This window comes from Schistocerca cancellata, chromosome 1 (genome assembly GCF_023864275.1).
Source record: "Schistocerca cancellata isolate TAMUIC-IGC-003103 chromosome 1, iqSchCanc2.1, whole genome shotgun sequence".
Classification (NCBI taxonomy): Eukaryota; Metazoa; Arthropoda; class Insecta; order Orthoptera; family Acrididae; genus Schistocerca; species Schistocerca cancellata.
The window spans coordinates 751584553-751608554 of record NC_064626.1 but is presented as its reverse complement, the minus strand read 5'-3'; positions in this window follow the sequence as shown (position 1 = coordinate 751608554).

Genomic DNA, 24002 nt, shown 5'->3' with positions numbered 1-24002 from the left:
GCATCGTAGCCTGGCATGGCACAAAATAAAACATTTAAAAAATATTAGTGGCTGATGCGTCATTCGCCGACCATCATTAACGACTGCAGATTTCACAAGATCCAACATGAATAAAGTAACACTAAGAAGAGGGCTCTTGTGATATGTACATTTGTTTTTACAAACTTATGAACAATGCAGTTTTCGGGAAAACTATACAAAATATCAGAGAATATCATGAAACTCACTTAGTTACTCGACGAATGGAGCGTTTTGGCGCCAAATTTTAAATAGGCAACAATTTTCAACAAAGATTTCGTTGCTCTGGAGATGTATAAAGTATCGGTAGAGTCCACGAATGCTGTTTGTGTCAGTACCTCATGATGGACCCCTACAAACTCCATGTATCAGTTCCATTACTGTCTTGTGAAAACTCACTACGCAAATCCAAAGTTACTTCATCTATTGGGTGAAGGGTTGTGATCCATATCAAGAAATAAGGAGTCACCCTGATGCATTCCAAACGTCTGGTTATCGTCCAATATCTTTATGACATAACACCTGCCAACAATAAGATTATCAGTCTCATGAAAGACAAGATGAATGGGTCACCAGTTGTGGAGTTTGTAGGTCTCCGCTGAAAGATCTGCGTGTGCCGTACAGATACAAGTGCAGCTCTTAGATGGGTTAAAGTCCTGTGGTGTGCGGCATCAATGGCACTCACGACTGAAAACTGCTTCAAGTGTTTGCACAGTGGTGTTGTTGGTGCTCCCCTCGCTGCTCCATATATGGTACGGCAGTTCAGTATTCAGTCGCGAGACATGAGGTGCACACTGTCTAAATCTACATCTACATTTATACTCCGCAAGCCACCCAACGGTGTGTGGCGGAGGGCACTTTACGTGCCACTGTAATTACCTTCCTTTCCTGTTCCAGTCGCGTATGGTTCGCGGGAAGAACGACTGCCGGAAAGCCTCCGTGCGCGCTCGAATCTCTCTAATTTTACATTCGTGATCTCCTCGGGAGGTATAAGTAGGGGGAAGCAATATATTCGATACCTCATCCAGAAACGCACCCTCTCGAAACCTGGACAGCAAGCTACACCGCGATGCAGAGCGCCTCTCTTGCAGAGTCTGCCACTTGAGTTTGTTAAGCATCTCCGTAACGCTATCACGCTTACCAAATAACCCTGTGACGAAATGTGCCGCTCTTCTTTGGATCTTCTGTATCTCCTCTGTCAACACGATCTGGTACGGATCTCACACAGATGAGCAATACTCAAGTATAGGTCGAACGAGTGTTTTGTAAGCCACCTCCTTTGTTGATGGACTACATTTTCTAAGGACTCTCCCAATGAATCTCAACCTGGCACCTGCCTTACCAACAATTAATTTTATATGATCATTCCACTCCAAATCGTTCCGTACGCATACTCCCAGATATTTCACAGAAGTAACTGTTACCAGTATTTGTTCTGCTATCATATAATCATACAATACAGGATCCTTCTTTCTATGTATTCGCAGTACATTACATTTGTCTATGTTAAGGGTCAGTTGCCACTCCCTGCACCAAGTGCCTATCCGCTGCAGATCTTCCTGCATTTCGCTGCAATTTTCTAATGCTGCAACTTCTCTGTGTACTACAGCATCATCCGCGAAAAGCCGCATGGAACTTCCGACACTATCTACCAGGTCATTTATGTATACTGTGAAAAGCAATGGTCCCATAACACTCCCCTGTGGCACGCCAGAGGTTACTTTAACGTCTGTAGATGTCTCTCCATTGAGAACAACATACTGTGTTCCATTTGCTAAAAACTCTTCAATCCAGCCACACAGCTGGTCTGATATTCCGTAGGCTCTTACTTTGTTTATCAGGCGACAGTGCGGAACTGTATCGAACGCCTTCCGGAAGTCAAGGAAAATGGCATCTACCTGGGAGCCTGTATCAAATATTTTCTGGGTCTCATGAACAAATAAAGCGAGTTGGGTCTCACACGATCGCTGTTTCGGGAATCCATGTTGATTCCTACAGACTAGATTCTGGGTTTCCAGAAATGACATGATACGCGAGCAAAAAACATGTTCTAAAATTCTACAACAAATCGATGTCAGAGATATAAGCCTATAGTTTTGCGCATCTGCTCTACGAGCCTTCTTGAAAACTGGAACTACCTGTGCTCTTTTCCAATCATTTGGAACCTTCCGTTTCTCTAGAGACTTGCGGTACACGGCTGTTAGAAGGGGGGCAAGTTCTTTCGCGTACTCTGTGTAGAACCAAACTGGAATCCCGTCAGGTCCAGTGGATTTTCCTCTGTTGAGTGATTTCAGTTGCTTTTCTATTCCTTGGACACTTATTTCGATGTCAGCCATTTTTTAGTTCGTGCGAAGATTTAGAGAAGGAACTGCAGTGCGGTCTTCCTCTGTGGAACAGCTTTGGAAAAAGGTGTTCAGTATTTTACGCGTGTCATCCTGTGTTTCAATGCCATTATCATCCCAGAGTGTCTGGATATGCTGTTTTGATCCACTTACTGATTTAACCTAAGACCAGAATTTACTAGGATTTTCTGTCAAGTCGGTACATAGAATTTTACTTTCGAATTCACTGAACGCTTCAAGCATAGCCCTCCTTACGCTAACTTTGACATCGTTTAGCTTCTGTTTGTCTGAGAAGTTCTGGCTGCGTTTAAATTTGCATTAAATCTCTTTTTGCTTTCGCATTAGTTTCCTAACTTTGTTGTTGAACCACGGTAGGTTTTTCCCGTCCCTCACAGTTTTAACGGCACTTACCTGTCTAAAATTCATTTTACGATTGCCTTGAACTATTTCCACAAGCACTCAACATTGTCAGTGTCGGAACAGAAATTTTCGTTTTGATCTGTTGTTGTTGTTCTGGTCTTCAGTCCTGAGACTGGTTTGATGCAGCTGTCCATGCTACTCTATCCTGTGCAAGCTTCTTCATCTCCCAGTACTTACTGCAGCCTACATCCTTCTGAATCTGCTTAGAGTATTCATCTCTTGGTCTCCCTCTACGATTTTTACCCTCCACACTGCCCTCCAATACTAAACTGGCGATCCCTTGGTGCCTCAACACATGTCCTACCAACCGATACCTTATTCTAGTCAAGTTGTGCCACAAACTTCTCTTCTCCCCAGTCCTATTCAATACTTCCTCATTAGGTATGTGATCTACCCATCTAATCTTCAGCATTCTTCTGTAGCACCACATTTCAAAAGCTTCTATTCTCTTCCTATCCAAAGTATTTATCATCCGTGTTTCACTTCCATACATGGCTACACTCCATACAAATACTTTCAGAAATGACTTCCTGACACTTAAATCTATACTCGATGTTAACAAATTTCTCTTCTTCAGAAACGCTTTCCTTGCCATTGCCAGTCTACATTTTATATCCTCTCTACTTCGACCATCATCAGTTATTTTGCTCCCCAAATAGCAAAATTCCTTTATTACTTTAAGTGTCTCATTTCCTAATCTAATTCCCTCAGCATCACCCGACTTAATTCGACTACATTCCATTATCCTCGTTTTGCTTTTGTTGATGTTCATCTTATACCCTCCTTTCAAGACACTATCCATTCCATTCAACTCCTCTTCCAAGTCCTTTGCTGTCTCTGACAGAATTACAATGTCGTCAGCTTACCTCGAAATTTTATTTCTTCTTCATGGATTTTAATACCTACTCCGAATTTTTCTTTTGTTTCCTTCACTGCTTGCTCAATATACAGAATGAATAACGTCGGGGAGAGACTGCAACCCTGTCTCACTCCCTTCCCAACCACTGCTTCCCTTTCATGCCCCTCGACTCTTATAACTGCCATCTGGTTTCTGTACAAATTTGATCTGTTAGGTAGTCTGAAATCTGCCTCCCTTTTTTTATATTCCTATTTACTTCCACATTAAGGGATGCTGCAACGGCTTTATGATCACTAATTCCCTGTTCTGCGCTTACAGAGTCGAAAAGTTCGGGTCTGTTTGTTATCAGTAGGTCCAAGATGTTATCTCCACGAGTCGGTCCTAAGTTTAATTGCTCGAGGTAATTTGCGGATAGTACACTCAGTATAATGTCACTCGATGCTCTGTCCCTACCACCCGTCCTAAACATCTGAGTGTCCCAGTCTGTATCTGGTAAATTGAAATCTCCACCTAAGACTATAACATGCTGAGGGAATTTACGTGAAATGTATTGCAGATTTTCTCTCAGTTGTTCTGTCACTAATGCTGCTGAGTCGGGAGGTCGGTAAAAGGAGCCAATTATTAACCTAGCTCGGTTGTTGAGTATAGTCTCCACCCATAATAATTCACAGGAACTATCCACTTCTATTTCAATACAGGATAAACTACTACTAACAGCGACAAACGCGCCACCATCATTTGCATGCAACCTATCCTTTCTAAACACCGTCTGTGTCTTCGAAAAAATTTCGGCAGAATTTATCTCTGGCTTCAGCCATCTTTCCGTACGTATAACGATTTAAGCTTCGGTGCTTTGTATCAGCGCTTAAAGTTCCGGTACTTTACCAACGCAGCTTCGACAGTTTACAATCACAATACCGATTGCTGCTTGGTCCCCGCATGTCCTGACTTTGCCCCGCACCCTTTGAGCCCGTTGCCGCTTCTGTACTTGCCCGAGGCCATCTAACCTAAAAAAACGCCCAGTCCACGCCACACAACCCCTGCTACCCGTGTAGCCGCCTGCTGTGTGTAGTGGACTCCTGACCTATCCAGCGGAACCCGAAACCCCACCACCCTATGGCGCAAGTCGAGGAATCTGCAGGCCACACGGTGGCAGGACCGCCTCAGCCTCTGATTCAGACCCTCCACTCGGCTCTGTAGCAAAGGTCTGCAGTCAGTCCTGTCGACGATGCTGCATATGGTGAGCTCTGCTTTCATTCCGCTAGCGAGACTGGCAGTCTTCACCAAATCAGATAGCCGCCGGAAGCCAGCCGATCCATAGCGATACACATCATTGGTGCCGACATGAGCGACCACCTGATGATGGGTACACCCTGTATCCTTCATGGCATCCGGAAGGACCCTTTCCACATCTGGAATGACTCCACCCGGTATGCACACGTAGTGCACATTGGTTTTCTTCCCCTCCATTGCAGCCATATCCCTAAGGGACCCCATTACGCGCCTAACGTTGGAGCTCCCAACTACCAGTAAGCCCAGCCTCTGCGACCGCCCTGATCTTGCAGACTGAGGGGCAACCTCTGGAACAGGACAAACAGCCATGACCGGCCGTAGATCAGTATCAGCCGGAGACAGAGCCTGAAACCGGTTCGTCAGACAAACTAGAGAGGCCCTCCGTTCAGCCCTCCGGAATGTCTTTCGCCCCCTGTCTCGTAACTGACGATTAATCTGTCTTGGTATGGCGACAAGGGAGTCATTTGTGTTGCCAGGCTCAGACCACAGCTATCCACACACTATTTACTTGGGTGACAGACTGTGCAAGTGCATATCGTGTGTGTGAGTTACACATCATTTGTGCGAGATAAACAGTTTCCTGCGCACCGTATATGCGAATGAACATCATGTGCTGAAATTTAACTGTTTTATGCACATCATATGTGTATTATCTGTACAGTACGTTACGCTTCACTGCTGCTGGCCATACCAAAAGAGATCGCATTTAGTTTAGTGCTATGTCTCACAGGGGAAAGCTTTAAAAATATTCCATATCAAAATGTAGCTATAAAAATGTACAAGTCGGCCACTTGTGCCATGAGTGATGATGGCTCTGAACACTATGGGACTTAACATCTGAGGTCGTCAGTCCCCTAGAACTTAGAACTACTTAAACCTAACTAACCTAAGGACATCGCACACATCCATGCCCGAGGCAGGATTCGAACCTGCGACCGTAGCAGTCGCGCGGTTCCGGACTGAAGCGCCTAGAACCGCTCGGCCACCGCGGCCGGCTGTGCCATGAGTATTCGAAGATGTGAAAGAATAAAAGTCCATCAACTATTTATAAACTGTGAAATTTCTTTGAAAACGTAACCTGTGAGACATATTTTTTGTATACGTATTCCTGTAAATTGTTGTGTTGCTTTTGTAAATATTGTATACAGTTCTTGTACCCTGATTTCCATGTACTATGTAAAAATGTAAGGCAAAGCGCTTATCTATACTGAAAATTATGTGACGTATTCCAATATTTTTTGTTAGAAAGTATAGGATCTGAAATTATTTATTTTTATTATATTATTTTTTTGCGTTCAGAACAAATATGTTGTCTGGAACAAATGAAGCAGTCCAATATGTGAGACATTTTTCATAAGTCAAAAACATAATCTGCCATTTGTTTTGATGAACAAAAAAATCGGTTTATTAAACACTAGTTATCCGTTTTCTTTCATTCTACCCTGTCATATGTATTTAATAGCAATTTACAATGTGCAATTGAATCTGCATTGCACATGTCCTTTCTATAAGAATGAACGCTTTTACACCTTAAATTAAGCATAAAGTGTTCAGATTCTGTTACAATGTGGAGAGACATCTGCATTGCACATTTCCTTTCTCGAAGGACGGATACATTAAAACTATTGAAATATGAGCACCTATAGCTAAACGCCAGACAGACAGAGAGATTAGTGAACTTAGCGGTAGGTCTGCAGAGCAAGTCACAGGTGAGTGCAGGCTGCCTCAGTGCTCTGCGGTACTAGCAGCTCAGTGCCCAGTTTGGTGGCCTGGACGGTCTGTGCTTCCATGGCACGCAAAATGCATACTGACCACGGGTGGCGCCATTTAGTTATTATGGGGTGACAGGGGTGTCATGAATGCTCAGGAGGCAGGGAGGTGGGGGCAAAGAGCCCTTCCCCCACCGATGTTAAAATAACGACGCATTCAAAATTAAAGAATGGGCAGTGACCATACACCTCTGAATTAATAGTAGCTTAGAGTAGGACTGAGCCAATATCTCAAGTGTGGGCCAGAATTCCACACTGTTATAAAAGTAGATCAACAGGTTTTAGCAAGATTTTGATGTCATACAATCACAGCCAATATCCATGATAATGTATCATTTTAAATTTCTCTCCAGTTTATACTTAGAACAACAACAACAACCCCCCTTCACCTCCCCTATTCACAGGAAACAAACTGTTGCAATTGGGCTATTTTTTGAATTTCCCACCAAAATTTGAATTCCTGCCGTTTTGTACATAGGACCATTGGCCTCTGTCAGACGGAGGAGGTGGTGGAGATATACCTTGACTCATTGTTGACGTCATCGGTGACAGAAACTGCACCAGAAATGGTCCTACTGTACTACTAGAAAATTAAGCGTGTCGGGGAATGCGGAAAACAGAGCAGTCGGTGTAACAATTCCGGAAACAGAGCGATTTGACGTCAAAAAGGGATTGGTTTTCAGGCCTAGGGTGAAACCATTTCCGAAATGGCTATGTTTGTAGGCTCTTTGCATACCACCATTGTCAAAGTATTCCGTGGATGGCAAAACAGCGCTATCCAAAAACAGCACTGAGGCAACTGTGGTGCGCCGTGGGCCACCACGGGCCATAGACGACAGGGGTGAACGAAGGCTGTGGAGAAGTGAACAGGCTAATAGATGTGCAACTAGTAAGCAACTAATCACCCAGATGAACCAAGACCCTACTAACAGTGTCTTTTCAACGACCATTCAGAGAATGTTGCTGTGTATGGGCCTCTGCAGCAGGCATCTGGTTCATGCACCCATGCTGACCGCTGCTCATTGGCGACGAAGGCTGGAATTTGCACGCCAGTACGCAACTGGACGTCCACTGAGTGGCGACACGTGGTCTTTTCAGATTTTATGCTCTATCAGACAGGTCACGTCTACAGCGTGAAACATTTGAAAGCAAGCAGCCTACGACAATCCTTGGAGGGCTTCAGGCTGGAGAGTATTCCCTGGATGTTCTCATCATTCTTGAGGCGCAATGGATCAACGTAAGTATGCATTTATCCTTGAGGACCATGTGCGCTTCTATATGCAGTTAGTTTCTCCTCGGCCACTGGCATCTACCAGCAGGATAATGCAATGCGTCACACAAAAAAATTGGTTCAAATGGCTCTAAGCACTATGGGACTTAACATCTGAGGGCATCAGTCCCCTAGACTTAGAACTACTTAAACCTAACTAACCTAAGGACAGCACACACATCCATGCCCGAGGCAGGATTAGAACCTGCGACCGTAGCAGCAGCGCGGTTCCGGACTGAAGCGCCTAGAACCGCTCGGCCACATCGTCCGGCAATGCGTCACACAGCTCGTAGCACATGTGGGTGGTTCAAAGTGCACCCGACGAGTTTAACGTACTTTCCTGGCTACCAAACTCTCCAGGTTTAAACCCAATCGAGAATCAGTGGAGCCACCTTGACCAGCTGTTTCGTCCCATGGATTCTCAACTGAGAAACCTAGTGCACCCGGTCACGTCACCGACGACGGCTTCACATTCCTCTCCGTACCTTCCACGACCTCACTGACTCTCTTTCTGCACATCTCACGGCTGCCCACTTTTCAAAAAGTGGTTGTTCAGGCTTTTAACGGATAGTCACATTGATGTGGCTGGACAGTGTATCTGAGCGCATTTTGTTGTCGAGTATAAGAAGGTGACTGAAGTTTCAATAGGAAAGGATTTGGAGAGTGTGTAGGTGTAGTGTTGGGGGATGTGTTAATGTAAGTGCTGTAGAGTACCAGGTTCAGAGAGCAAAGGGGAGAGGGTGGTTACTGTTTATGGGTAACGGGATGTTCAGAGGTGTTCAGAATGGGAGAGATGGTAAAAGAAGTGCCGTGGTTATAATTGCATGTATGGGTATTTCGATGGACCTCAAGCATCTTCACTTGTGACGCTAAGAAATACTCCCTATTCTTCATATTTTCTTAACCAAAATCTGGGGTACCAAATTAACATTAGGTCTATCCAATAATGCGTTACAGTATAACCTTTAATATGGGTCCTTCCTCTTTCGCCATGGTCGATGAAACTACTCCAAACATTTGTTGTAACAGAAAGAGCGGATTTATTATACTGCTGTCCTTGGTATAAACTGGGCGCTCACCGCACGTGCATGCGTCGAACGAAACCTTTTGTGAATGAGAATTTAAGCACTAACCAACTGATATTTAATAAATGAAAAGGAAAGAAATAAAACACAACAAAAATGCCATCGATTCAGAATGACCATGCAGAGCGTATAATTTCTTTATCATTTTCTGACTTATACCCTTGTACATTATCTTTCATGCAACTGTGTTACATTCTTTTTCTTTTGCAGGAATGAATTTAAATGGTAAATCATTTGTCATATTATTACAGAAATGCACAACTCGCTATAGAAAACAACATTACTATACTGGCGTTAATGGTCAAACTCACTATGGTTTCAGACAAACATGGATTGTAGAATAACGGGTAAAATATTGAACTAGTAATAGTGCCTTTAAGTAGGACACGGGTAAGAGCAGCAACCTCTCCACTCTGGGAGAAGATAAAAACACAAGTCGTACAGATCTACGAAGAGCATTTTATTCTGCCACTGGTTACACAGAGAAAACGAGGCCAACGACGTTAGAACTACTGGGAAAAGTTCCGGTGAAGCCGTTGGATGAAGACTAATGAGGGGTATTCGAGAGTGCAACAACATACACTTGTAGCTGGCAGCTATTATGCCTTCAAATTTTACTCTGAGATTAAGTCTCTTTTCCGACTGAAAGCTACTTTCAGATAACACTCTTCTAGATGAAATACAATAGAGATTGAATAAAAGTTTGATACAAGACTCATCAGGAAAGCAGACTATAGTCACGCGGGCTGCCAACATGAGACGGTACAGCTGCACACTAGGCGACGCTGCATACGAGGCCCAACACTGCTCACAAGCTAACCAGTCATCACACGGGAATGTAATAAAAGATGGTGAAATTATATTAAGAATAATACATGCAAAGACTTATACTTTCATCCCAAAAACAACTGTAATGCATAGGACGCATCCTAACATCATGCTGCCGAGGAACAAGCATCCCACCAGTCTAGGCCCACTGCACGACTTCACGAATAAAGCTCGCTACCCTCTCTATGTCAATACAAAAACTCCAAATAAGGGTGTTGCCTTCTAAGAATTAGCGGAATTCTGGAAACTGTTTTATGCCTCAAGTAGGCCTCTGAAATGAATAATTTGAGTTTGAACAGATGAAAACAAAACCGCCAAAATGTCGGACTTTTTCTGTCCTTTTTTTTTTTTTCAAATCCCTCTGGAAAAAAGTTTTCATCGAAAAAGCCAAGGTTACCAAAAATGTTGAGCATTAAATTATGCTTCCATTGACTACAAAAACTTGACTATTCGATAAAATTTTCCTACAGAAAAACTACGTCACACACGATAATTTTTCACTTTCGAAAAACATTCGTTTCGTCCCTCTAAAATATTCACCAAATGAGACTTGGCCAATTTAATACAAAATTTTTGCGGAAGAAAGCATCGAATTGTGTTTTCAAAAGTCAAAGAACGTGACAAAAAATATAGCTGATAAGTAAATATTGCTGTTATTCAATTATATGTAAATCACATAGTTATCGACCAATACAAGTTTTTTCTTTCAGTTGAAGAGTTTCTTCCAATTTCACTATCGTTCGTTTACCCATCAGAACACTTGTCTCTGCATTATGTTACTCCACCATTGATATGCCTTTTCCCGGGCGCGTATTTTTGATGTCCCATGCAGTCATGAGCTGACTAATGTTAAGTTAAGTTAGTCAGTGGAAGGCAGTGCAATATCTGAATGTTTTTTCTACAGTGAAAGTATTATGGACGGGGTGGATGTCCTCAGAGTGAAGAAGAAAGGAATTCGAAAGTTAAAGAGACTAACAAGATGAGAAAGGGTGGTAAACATATTGGTTTGGTGAACTGACCCACTATTGTTTCCCATGAAACTGCAGAAAATCTTATTCGAATGATCCGTGCGCTAGAGTGCGTGCATTGGAAAATGAGCGTCACATTTATCGATCGTCGTTTCAAAAATTCGAGTGTAAAATAAACCGTTTATTTTGTGGTGAATCCGCATCATAGGATTATGCGAAAAAAGAGCTGAAGAAACCTATTATCTTCTACAATGCCAAAGTATGTAGGTTACATCAAGTATTGGCAAGGCAGAAAGGTCACGATTGATTCTGTTTGACGCATTCCATGATGTGACAAGCGACAGGATCACTAAATTACCTGAGCGGTTGCGTAGAGCCAACAAAAGAACGGCACCAACTGTGACGTTTAATGGCGATGGTAAAGTCAGTAACCGCGGCAAAAATTTTGTTTCTGTCGAACGAACAAAATAAACTGAGCCTCACTTCTTTACTGACTGTACAGCTTGAGGGTGAGCACTTTAATATTAGGCTATTCGCCGAGGATCCCGATACACTGTAGCTACTGCTGTTAACGTTGCTCAGCACTCTTGTGTTGTCGTCGGTGAGGACACCGCCGACCTTCTGACTGCATTAACCCCATTATCAACGAACATATTTCTCCTGAAGCCGGGAAGAGGCAGACAAGACGACGTAGTCTACAGTCTCCTAAATTTAAAATTGTCCCAAGTTTAGAAAGACAAAATTCTGTTTCTACATGTCTTCAGTGGCAGCGATACGACTTCGTCTCTTTTGGCCAAGGGAGAGCAGACTCCTCAAGGCACTGGACACAAAGACAACGTACAGAAAGCAGCAGAGATAATCAGCAATTTCAGTGCTATTGCTTATGACACTGATGATGCTGGACAGAAGTTCGTAGCAGCCCTGTACTACGAAGATGGAAAAAGACCACTAAATGTGCTTCGCTATCAATTCTTTGAAAACCGAATGTCAAAGACTCTCAACCTTGCCTCTTTGCCTCCTACAGAAGCAGCTGATCGACAGCATTCCATGAGGACGTAGTTCCAAGTGCGAGGTTGGAAGAACAAACCACTAGATCCACTGCACCGGGGCTGGAAGTCTTCAAAATTCGGCATCTTGTCAGTTCCCACTATCAAAGAAGCAGCACGTGCAGAACTGTTGAAAATCAGTTAATACTTATGTGGCACAAGCTGCCATGGAGGTTGCTCCACGGCATTAAGTGTAACACTGTTTGCGAACAATACAAAAGTCGATCCCGAACCTGTGTTCCAACTGACATCCCTATTATTGACACGGATGACAGTGATGTAGGTAAAGATATTTAGGAAGAAGGAAGAGGAGAAGCCACCGAGTATGAATACAGACCCCCATTCTCGAAGTGTGTAAAGAAGTATTAATTAAGAGGAACAGGTTGTAAATAGCTAAACATTAATCTTTTACTCTAAGTGAGGGCTGTACAGACCATGGCCTGTGGGTTGTATGCGGCCGTCTAGCCATTGATGTGGTGGTTCTCCCCTCACTGTTCATTCCTGTAACTTTCTTCACTGGTTTCCCTCCCAGACAGACGAGGATGGGTGCTTCCAGAATTTAGTTCTATTGAGAATGTAACTGTTGTAAATATATTTGTTAAATGAAAAGAATATTTGTGAAACAACCTTTTCTTTTGCGGCCCTTACACAGTCACAGTGAGGGTTTTGCCGCTTGCGGTGCTAACAACTCTGTACGCCACTGGTTTAAGTGAAGATACTTTGTTTTACTATATTACTTTGACGGAATTTTATATAATCACATGTAACTTAGTTTATTTTCAACCGAATTAACGCAGTAAAAAAATAATAAATCTAACATATTTCTTTTTTCTAAGAGTCTTGTAATTTTTTTATATTTTACATAATATTCTTCTACCAATTTGATAGTTTCAAAACTATTATATCTCAATAACTTGTAAGTTAGGAATTAATTGAACGGAAAGTAGAAAGTTGATGCTGGTCGAGATTTTTGTGGTTTTCTTTTCATGACGGCTAAAGCTACACTAAGAAATGGAGGCAAACTCGGATAACTCGTATTAGAGGCCTGCTTGAATGATGAAAACAGTTTCCAGAATTCCACTAATTTCTGGAAGGCAAAACCCTAATGCTGTTGGCCTATTCCGTTAGGAACAGCGCCTCACTTTTTTACCGGAAGAGGGGGCAGCATCAGCTCGACCAGCTAATCAGGAGGACTAGGGTAACTGCACAGCTGTACTATTCGTTGCAGGCTTTCTTTCTGGACATGCTTTCTTTCTGGCCAGGCAGAAAGAACTTGAAAGCCCATGATTTGCTACAGATTAGTTTTACCATGCATCGCTGGAGCTCAAACTAAGAGAAAAGGCAAGAATTTGAAGGTTGATACTGCTACTGTAGGGCAAAAGAAACTTCTTTGACCCGTATCAGAGATCCACAATATACACCACCATCCTATCAATTTAACTGGACAAAGAAGGAAGGGAATTTAAAAACGGCTGCCTGGAAGACACCGCTAGTTTCAAGTGAAGAATGAAATAAAACAACACATATACTTGCGGTGATCTCCTAATCATCAGCATATGTTTGAAATCAGCAAAAAACGAGGACAACAAGATCGTGCTATAATTAGTCATGAAAAACACATAAAATTATAAAAAGGGGGTAGGTGAGCCACGCACCACTTTCAAAGGATGTGGAATTTTATATGTCGATAGAGGATACGTGTAGGGGAACATAAGAGGATCCAGGTTTGGCAGAATTCATGTCTTTCTAGGATCTGTAGGGCTTGACAGAAATTTGGAGGATTGGAAATTCATGCTAAATTTGCATAACAGAGGATGGATCGGGTCAAGCATTTATAGGTGTGGAGGGATGTGAAAGGTGCAATCCTCATGTTTGACCAGTTAGTAGTCAGTAGTTTTAGTCTATTGTTGAACGGTTAGTAGGTGGTATTTCCAAGTTAATTAGTGGTCAAGCATTAGTCAGAATTATTTTAGTGTGTTACTTAATTAGATAAGGTAGCCATAAATGTCGAGCTAATAGTTGTGGGAGCAAAAGCTGTGGGTAGTTCGTCCTATAGTTATTGCCTGCATTTTAAAAGGGTTTATTTTAAGTCACCACTGATTGTATTGCACCAGGAGATGAACCGAGATGTGTCTGGAGGAGCCGTTGAGATTTCTGAAGGGTAAAGTAGAGAGCAAGGAAGGCTGTGTCAGCAGCAAACTGAAAGACTTGTAGAGGAGGGGTTTTGGCATATTGGCTGTGTATAGGACATACAAGAGTGGAGAAAGAGAGAGAGAGAGAGGTCAAATCCTCGGAGCACACATGTAGTGGGAAGGCAGATTAGGCAATTAGCCAGTCTTGACGGTCATGAGAAGATGTTAATTTCTGTGTGGTAACAAATTCTGAGGAAAAAGGCTGTAGGGAAAATAGACGACACTGCACACTGCTGGTACCAGAAAGAAAGTTCAGCTTGAAACCAACACACTATGCGACCAGCAGTTATCACGTGATTTCTTTTCCATGGCCCCCTATTGGCTACCGACAATGAGTGTATAGTGAACATGTTGTCATCCTCCACAGGAATAGGCAACCTTTACTGGAATGACGAGTCTACTCGGCTATCAGGCCACAATGAATTGTACTTTAATATTACAGGAAAATATGAAAATGAAAAATTTTAAAAAATTGAATACGAAGCTAGGCGACCTTCAAAAGCGATGGATTCCGAAAATACGGACCACGTCAAATACAACATCGAGGTTCTCGCAAGGTTTGACTCAGACGCACGCCAACTCATATCAACGAATGTACGAGCATGTAAGGCATCAAATGAAGTTTGTGACTGGATTGAGAATTGGTAGAGCGGACACAACATTTGTCTTGGATGGAAAGTCATTGACAGGTGCAGGACTAACTACATGCGTGGCCCACGGAAGTTTGTTAGTCCCTTACTGTTCAAAAAATGGTTCAAATGGCTCTGAGCACTATGGGACTTAACTACTGAGGTCATCAGTCCCCTAGAACTTAGAACTACTTAAACCTAACTAACCTAAGGACATCACACACATCCATGCCCGAGGCAGGATTCGAACCTGCGACCGTAGCGGTCACGCGGTTCCAAACTGACGCGCTGAGAACCGCACGGCCACACCGGCCGGCCCTTACTGTTCATGTTGTCTGTTAATGACTTGACACACATATTAGTAGTAACCTCGGACTGTTGGCAGATTATGCAGCGACCTATGGTGTGTCCCAGGAGGAATGATCAACATTCATGGATGTGAGAGAACGCTGATCTGAAGCAAAAAACTTCATGTCAGCATATGCCTTATTGCGAATGGTTTCGGAGATAGAATACGTTCAATGTGGGCTAGTGGTGCACACGTACGTGTCTTACTCGCTCAACCTCTTTGACGTTTTATTCTAGCCCAACCTACTGCGTTGCTTTCAACCTCTTTGTTCGGCACTGTCAACCTAGCCAGTTGAGCACGGAGCTGACAGTGGTGTGGTGTAGTGCGAGGGACTGAGAGTATATCAGAAAAAAGCCCTGGCTAAAATGACACGCATCTACACTAATGAAGAATACGCAGATGTGGTGTATGTTCGCGGCTCCTGCGATGTAGAGCTCATGCTGCTGTCGAATACCGTCAGCGCTCTCCCACACTGCAAAATCCTGATACTAAAGTGTTTACCAGAGTTTTCAGTACATTGATTGAAACAGGTATTCTTCCAAACTCTCATTTTTCTTCTGAAAGTGTAGTTCAACAACTTGTGTAGGAGCAGCACCTCATTACTTAAACTGTGCATCGTACATTAGACGAATTCTATCACGGGAACAATTCGGAATAGGTCATATGCCCATATGAAATTTCTTGCTCCAAATGACCGTTCCTTTCATATCCATAAATACTGACTATTCTTCCTGGGACACTGTGTATAATGAAATATTAGCTTAGAAAAATTATACAATTATCCAATCAAATCCTTGTAAGAATTCAAAGTGATTTAATGATTGGCAATGCACTTTAAATGTTGACAAATGTAAAACTGAACGCGTTATTACAAAATTATAGTACCCTGTGACTGCACTATCAATGAGTCACAATCAGAAGCAGTTAATTGTTACAAGTACATCAATGTGACATTGTAATGGGAATATGAAATAGGAAGATCGTATGGGTTTAGTCATAGATAAAGCAGGGGGCAGACTTCTCTTCACTGGCAGGGTACTGGGAAAATGCAGTCGGTCTACAAAGGAAATCTATTACAAAACGCTCTTCCTAGCGATCTTAGAATATTGTTCAAGTATGTGAGCCTTATAACATACAGGAGTAGCAGAGGTATTGAATGTATACAAAGAAGTTTAGCACGAATGGTCACGGGTTTGGCCGGTCCACGGGAGAGAGTCATGGAAGTGCTGAACCATGAACTGGCAACCGCTTGAAGATAGACTCCAAATATCCCCCGAAAGCCTACTTGTGAAGTTCCAGTAATCAGTATTAAGTACATTCTAGCTGGGGGTACACTTTAACTGTATCTCTTTAGAAAATTTGAGAAGTCTCACAAGGAAGTTTTACACCACATAATCACAAATTGTGCCAGTACAGCGGATTATGTTAAATTACAAAATATCTATTGAAAGAATGGAACAAACACAAATTTTCCTCGAGAAATATTGACTCTAGATCCACCAAATAATTATCTGAAAGCATGTGATGCTTTCCTAGATTTTAAGAGACTCAATTGAATGGTGATGTCAACGTAACTCTATTAAATTTTACTGAAAATTATACTATATTAGTCATAAATATGTTTAGGAGAATGATGTGTTAGTCACGCAGAAAACTACAATGAAATTAGTTGCAACTTTTCATGATAAAATTGCGAATGCCACAGTTACGTACATAATAATGCATGGAAACAAAAATCTCACATATGATTATCAGTAGAGGATTTTAAGCGAAAATTTTTAATCTTATTAATTTTTTATTCTGTATAAGTGGGTACTCTACTGAAGAAGCTCAATAATTCAAGCAATTCCAATTTGTTTAAAATGGCTGGTGAGCTAGAAGCAAATGAATTGTATTACATTATGGGTTGTGAATATTTGAAAATTAGATATGGGGAAAAATTTGTATGGAACTGTATAATAAATTTAAAATTATTTTACCAAACAGATATCACAAATTAATTATCAGTTGGGATTTTCAGTTTCCTGAAGAAGGTAAAATTAAACTAAGATCTAAAAGAACGAAGAAATTTAAAAACAGTGATAATGAGTTTTATGATCTTGAATTCATTCTGTTGATTTCTTGCGTATTTCGTACGAAATATGGTCTAGAATTTATATTCTTTATACTACGAAAGTAGTTGAAAGTATTATTTCAGTTAACTTATTAAATTTATATTCTTCATGCTTCGAAAGCAGTTGAAAGTATAATTTCAGCTACCTTATTAAATTTACATTCTTTATACTTCGAAAGTAGATGAAAGTATAATTTCAGCTTCCTTATTAAATTTATACGTCAGTTTGCGCTCATGAACTGTAATGAGTGTGTTAAGTATATAAAAATGTCGTTTTACGTGGGGATAATTGTCTTCTGTTTTACCTAAAAAATAGGGCTTTTTGATTTTTTACGGTTATTTATATACAAAATGCCCCTGTTTGTAAAACTGCACGCTTGTCCCCACTTATAATCTACATCAAATCTTTCTTTCTTCAAAGTATATACGACTTACAGCCAGCTGCTATCGCTTTGGTTCTAGGCAAGATAAAGTTCTTACTAAGAGGCACTAAAGTTCGGTTTCTCCTGGAATGAATTTAACAATGAAACATTTCTTAAATTGTCTTTAGATACCTCTAAACACTCAAATATGTTTAGTTTAGTTCTTGAGAAGCTGTCCTTTCCCATATTTAGAGTTGTGATCAATTTCTAAAATCTTGTTGTCACCGCTCATAGGAGCACTGTCATTAGTCACAATAAGCAAAAATCGAAATAATCACAAACACTGCTAGTCGGTAATTTAGTTTGTGAAGCTATGTTTCACAATGAGTGTTCTTTAAGCACAGTAGGAAACCAAGATGCTACTCTGCTGTATTGCCAATTTGCAAGTGTCGAACCACGTGTTTTCACTCATACTTTATCTTTTATTTTTTGACACTTGGTACAATATTGAGAAGTCAAAATTGCTAATTTTTGAAAGCAGTTTGACACTCGTCTGACCATTACAGTCCACGCAATTTCTAATGTCGTAAGTCGGCAGCAGATGGTACTCCCAACAGAAGTCTAAGTAATTTTGCACAGCACTAAATCTAGTTACGTGAGAATAATACTATCCGAGGCTTCAATTATCTCTATAAGACTACTAAAATAAGACATTCAGTTTTCAACGAAAACTATCAGAAACAGTCACAAAACTCACGCAGTTTTTTTGCAAGTGGCTGGCGTGTATAAACACTGTGGTAAACGATTCTTTATTGTGAAAAAGGAGTGTAGAAGCACACTAAAAACGTAAATGACCTCTTTTTTCGTATGTTTCGGTAATTTCTAACAGCGCTTGCAAGCGATATATATCGAAGTTGCGACTGTCACTGAGTCAGTATCGATTTTGCTTACAGCGATGACACACAGAGAATCTCGATTCAGAATCTCGATCTCAGAGAATCTCGATTCAAGCGACTTTTCCAATACGACATTAAAGTAATGTCTTGTGTCATGTTAATATCAGCCGATTGTGAAAGCAGGAAACTGGAATCTAGAAACGGATTTACAGAATCGATTTTGGACCTTTCAAGTGACCAACCACGATCGGTATTGTCAAATCGGTTTACGGAAACGGTTTTGTAGCCCCTTGTAGACATAGTCTCAGATGGAGCAGTCCCTAATATTGTCCATACAGTAATAAATGTTACTATTAGTCAGAGCATCACAGTAATTAAAGAGTGAACAGGCATCCAAAGGTATCAGATATGAGCATTTGTGAGGTTTAAGTAAACACAAAGCACCAGATTATTACTTGCGGCTAAGAATAGGACAACCATGGAATACCAAAATACGTATACATCTGATTGGCTTTTATGTGAAATTTAAATATCCTAGTTTGCTATTTCTTTCCAGGATTCAGTCATACTCCTGTTTCAAAGTGCTACTGAAGTTTCTATTTATTTACATCGTACTAGCTTTATATTTAATTTCCACTGGAATTATGTAGGCTGATTCGTTCTAGCCAACATCGATTATTGGATTTCTGTTCATGTTTAACCCTCGTGATAATCTTGTCACTGAGTACCGATAAACTATCTGTGAGTTTGTTTCAACTCTTCCTCTAACAGTGAGTGTAATTATCGTTTTAATGAGTTACACACTAATTATTATTATTTACAGATACAGCTTTGATGCTTCTCTGACTCATTATATGAACTACAGTAATACTGATTTAACACCACTACATTTCATTAACTCAGTTGAAGAAATTTAGTTGCCATATTTCTTCAAGTGGCTATGCGGTTCAATTTTGGGAAGGTATCACTTCTCTCTCTCGAATCAAAACAGCAGCGGAAACTATATAGGTATTAGTAACTTCTGCTATGTACTTTCTTATGATTCATGGAAATTAACATAGGTAGGAAAACCATACAAATATAATCACTCAAGTACAGTGTTGACAGTTTGTGGTAACATCTCTCAAAAAGTAAGCGCTAAATTTGACGACTTACTTTGGTTTGTGTAGCGTCCATTAACAGGATCTGCTGTCAATCGAAACAATGCTCCATCGTCACACAACACTGAAAAATAATGTTTGATGCCGGAAATCATGAGATGTAAAGCATTTCCTAGTGTTGGAACGGAGGAGCGACTTCTATTCACTCAACACAGAGATACTATATTTGGCGCACACAAAGACTACTCGGAATAAAACAGAGCAGTTAGACTCTTTGTATACGTCGTTCTGTAATCTTTGCAGTGAAATTAAACTGCTTAAACTTTTCCTGTTCATAAAGGCATTTTGAGCTAACAGGAGTTAATAATTCAGTATCGAAAAAACTTCATTGGCTTTTGAGTGATATTGCTTTACGGGCATGCCTCGTTAACAACAATAAATTTAATCAATGCTTCTTGTTCCACATGAAGAAAAGAACACAGCTTGTACAGTTTTTCATCTGGTATTTGTGTACATTTTCCTGGGTTTTGATTACGAAGACTTATCTAACTACACGTTATTCGGAACACCCTGTGTCAACGAAAGTTATGGCGTTTAATCTGCAGCATTACGTTGAACGTTTATACGAGGCGAATGCCAATTACCGGATATTTGTTTATGTTTAGCCTTCGTTAAAGCTTTGCCACTGAATACCAATAAAATACCGGTGCAGTTTGTTTCCAAACTCTTCCTGTAACAACGACTGATGGGTGATTGTTGGTTTAATAAATTTCATACTAATAGGTTGTGCGAATCGCTTCCTACTTGATGCTTTGGACTTCCGTAGTCACTGGTGACACGGTAATCATTCAAAGGACGGTGCCATAACCCTACTTTCGAGCACTAGAACTAGTACATTCAGAACCCCATTCAGAACATGCCACAGAGATGAAGCACATTACCGTCTAACATATTCCAGAAGGATCTACATGTTGCCCCAGCGATCAATAGAACAAATGGGTCTCGTTAAAACCATGAAACATAGCTCAGGGTAATATATAAGTTCCTGCGTCTATTGAACTCAGGTTATCAAATGGTTCAAATGGCTCTGAGCACTATGGGACTTAACATCTATGGTCATCAGTCCCCTAGAACTTAGAACTACTTAAACCTAACTAACCTAAGGACATCAGACAACACCCAGCCATCACGAGGCAGAGAATCAGGTTATCAAAGCCGTTCACATGGTATTCACTTGGGCACTCGTTTTCATCGGAGCCACTCTGTAACACGAACCCTGTGTGTTGGTCGTTCTAAGGACGTCAAACATGTAGCTAATAGCGTGTGCTGTAGGGCTTTTCCCGATAATACCACCCTTTAGGGCGCTTAATGAGCAGCTGTTTCTTGTTAAGCGAAGTGACATGACGTACATCTAATACACCATTCAAAAGGTACTCGCTGGAATTCAGTTTTGGTATTCGATCAGAACAATCCGACAAGTTCACCTGGTTTTCTTCGAACTCGAAGCACTGGCCTCCTTCGTTAATGGGCGTATATCATGATAGTGAAAAGGTACGTGCACAAAACGTTGCTACAGTGCTGCTTTCTAAAATGTATTAATTAACGATTCTTTATGAAGCAAAGCTAACGATTGGAGCCCGAACTTGGAGAATCATGAGCAGAAGATGAAGCCATTTCGCCTAATTTCACCGTTATAACGAATTACTGAGGTACATACATTTAAGAATGTATTCTCCAGGAGACATACGGTGTCAAGAAGCTTCGAGGCTTATAAAAATTTAATGGTATCTTTAATTTCCTTTTGATGGCAGTTCCGCATTAATTTACACATTTCTTTTTCACGTTTCAGTATAAATTACATTAGGAATTTTTAGTTACTGTCATTTACAGACTGCTTACGAGAACTTTTCAGCCCTTTGTTTACTATCTCTGTACATTATTCACTGAGCTAGTTAAAATGACAAAGTTGAAAAACAATATGTTGGACTCTGCGCGCACACACACACACACACACACACACACACACACACACACACACACGCACACACACACACCACACCACACATACAGTCATGTTCTTAAAATTTTAAACTTTAGGGTGTGAACTTGTGCAATCAGCTCAACTTTGCTCTCTCCTGCGGTTGGTCACCACCGAGAATCTAGGCGTCTAATGTTCGAATTCTTCTATTTCCTCAAGTCGTTGGCCATAGGAAAAGAAAGGAGTTCAAGTTAGATGCAATGTCTTAATCTTATAGTAAAAAGAAGAACCTCCACTCCACGGTTTTTGTAAATATTATTACTATGAGCTATTGCAGAAAGCTACTTTGATTTATTTGCATACTCTTAGCTTCGTTTATACGTGTGTATGACATCAGCCTCAACAATGAGAGACCATTTACGTACACTGACTTACAAAAAAGATGAAGTGCCCAGAAGGGGAAGAGAAAACGAAATAACACTTCACTAGTTGAGGCAGTACTTCATGTTACTCCAGTGATTACAAAACTGAGTCAAATTTACAAACGACTTGGCTGTATCAGCCCATTTATCAGTATGATGTTGCACCCGCTCTAGCCTGCGTGCGCTGATTCTGTTGTTGAAGGGTATCATAAAGTCATTGCATCCTCTTCAGAGGTAAGCAGGACCAGTACTGTTTTAACTGATCTTTGATTTCCCGAATACTGGCACTGGGGCGGAACTGACGTCTGAATTGGTAACACACCTGTTCTGTCGGGCACCACGGTATTGTCGCATGACAGGTAACACATGAGGACGCAGAATGTATGTAACGTATCCTTGTGCCGTCAGAATTCCCTCAATCCTTACCAACCGTGATCTGAATCATATGCACTATGTGATCAAAAGTATCTGGACACCTGGCTGAAAATGACTTACAAGTTCGTGGTGCCCTCCATCGGTAATTCTGGAATTCAATATGTTGTTGGCTCACCCTTAGCCTTCTTGACAGCTTCCATTTTCGCAGGCATACGTTCAATCAGGTTCTGGAAGGTTTCTTGGGGAATCGCAGCCCATTCTTCACGGAGTGCTGCACTGAGGAGAGGTATCGATGTCGGTCGGTGAGGCCTGGCACGAAGTCGGCGTTCCAAAACATCCCAAAGCTGTTCTATAGATTCAGGTCAGGACTCTGTTTAGGCCAGTCCATTACAGGGATGTTATTGTCGTGTAACCACTACGCCACAGGCCGTGCATTATGAACAGGTGCTAGATCGTGATGAAAGATGCAATCGCCATCCCCGAATTGCTCTTCAACAGTGGGGAGCAAGAATGTGCTTAAAACATCAATGTAGGCCTGTACCGTGATAATGCCACTCAAAACAACAAGGGGTGCAAGCCCCCTCCACGAAAAGCACGAACACACCATAACACCACCGTCTCCGAAATTTACTGTTGGCACTACACACGCTGGCAAATGACCTTCACCGGGCATTCGCCATACCCACACCCTGTCGTCGGATCACCACATTGTGTAGCGTGATTCGTCACTCCACACAATGTTTTTCCACCGTTCATTCGTCCAAGGTTTACGCTCCTTAAATCAAGCGAGGCGTCGTTTGGCATTTACCACCGTGGTGTGTGGATAATGAGCAGCCACTCGACCATGAAATCCCAGAATTCTCACCTCCCGCCTGTCATAGTACTTGCAGTTGATCCTGATCCAGTTTGGAATTCTTGTGTGACGGTCTAGACAGATGTCTGCCTATTATACAATACGACCCTCTTCAATTGTCGGCGGTCTATGTCAGTCAACAGACGAGGTCGGCCTGTACGCTTTTGTGCTGTAGTGTCCCTTCACGTTTCCACTTCACTACCACATCGGAAAAAGTGGATCTAGGGATGTTTAGGAGTGTGGAAATCTCGCATGCAGACGTATGACACAAGTGACATCCAATCACCTGACCACGTTCGAAGTCCGGAGCGGCCCATTCTGCTCTCTCACGATGTCTAATGACTACTGAGGTCACTGATATGGAGTACCTGGCAGTAGATGCCAGAACAATGCACCTAATATGAAAAACGTATGTTTTTGAGGGTGTCCGGATACTTTTGATCACTTAGTGTACGATGGTTCCCCATACGATGGCGCCAGTAGTAACACGGCTGTGCCTGTCCAAAACACTGGAAGAATGGGACCTCTCCCCCGGTCACCGTCATATGCACCGACTATGATCTTACGGGAAAGTGCAGAGCCTCGGTTCATCTTTGAACATAATGCAACGCCAGCAGTCATAAACAGTCCATGGTTCCTGAGCACGACACCACTCCAAACGCACCCGTTTGTGGTGCACTGTTAACAAAATCCTGCAAATGGAACGGTAGCTACCTATTCCGAATGCTGCTAGTCTGTCACCAATGAAGCGGGATGACATAATGTTGCAGGGAGTACATGGGCTGTTCTCGGGTGGTAGACGCGGATGGGAAGGGGTTACGATGGGTTTGGTGCA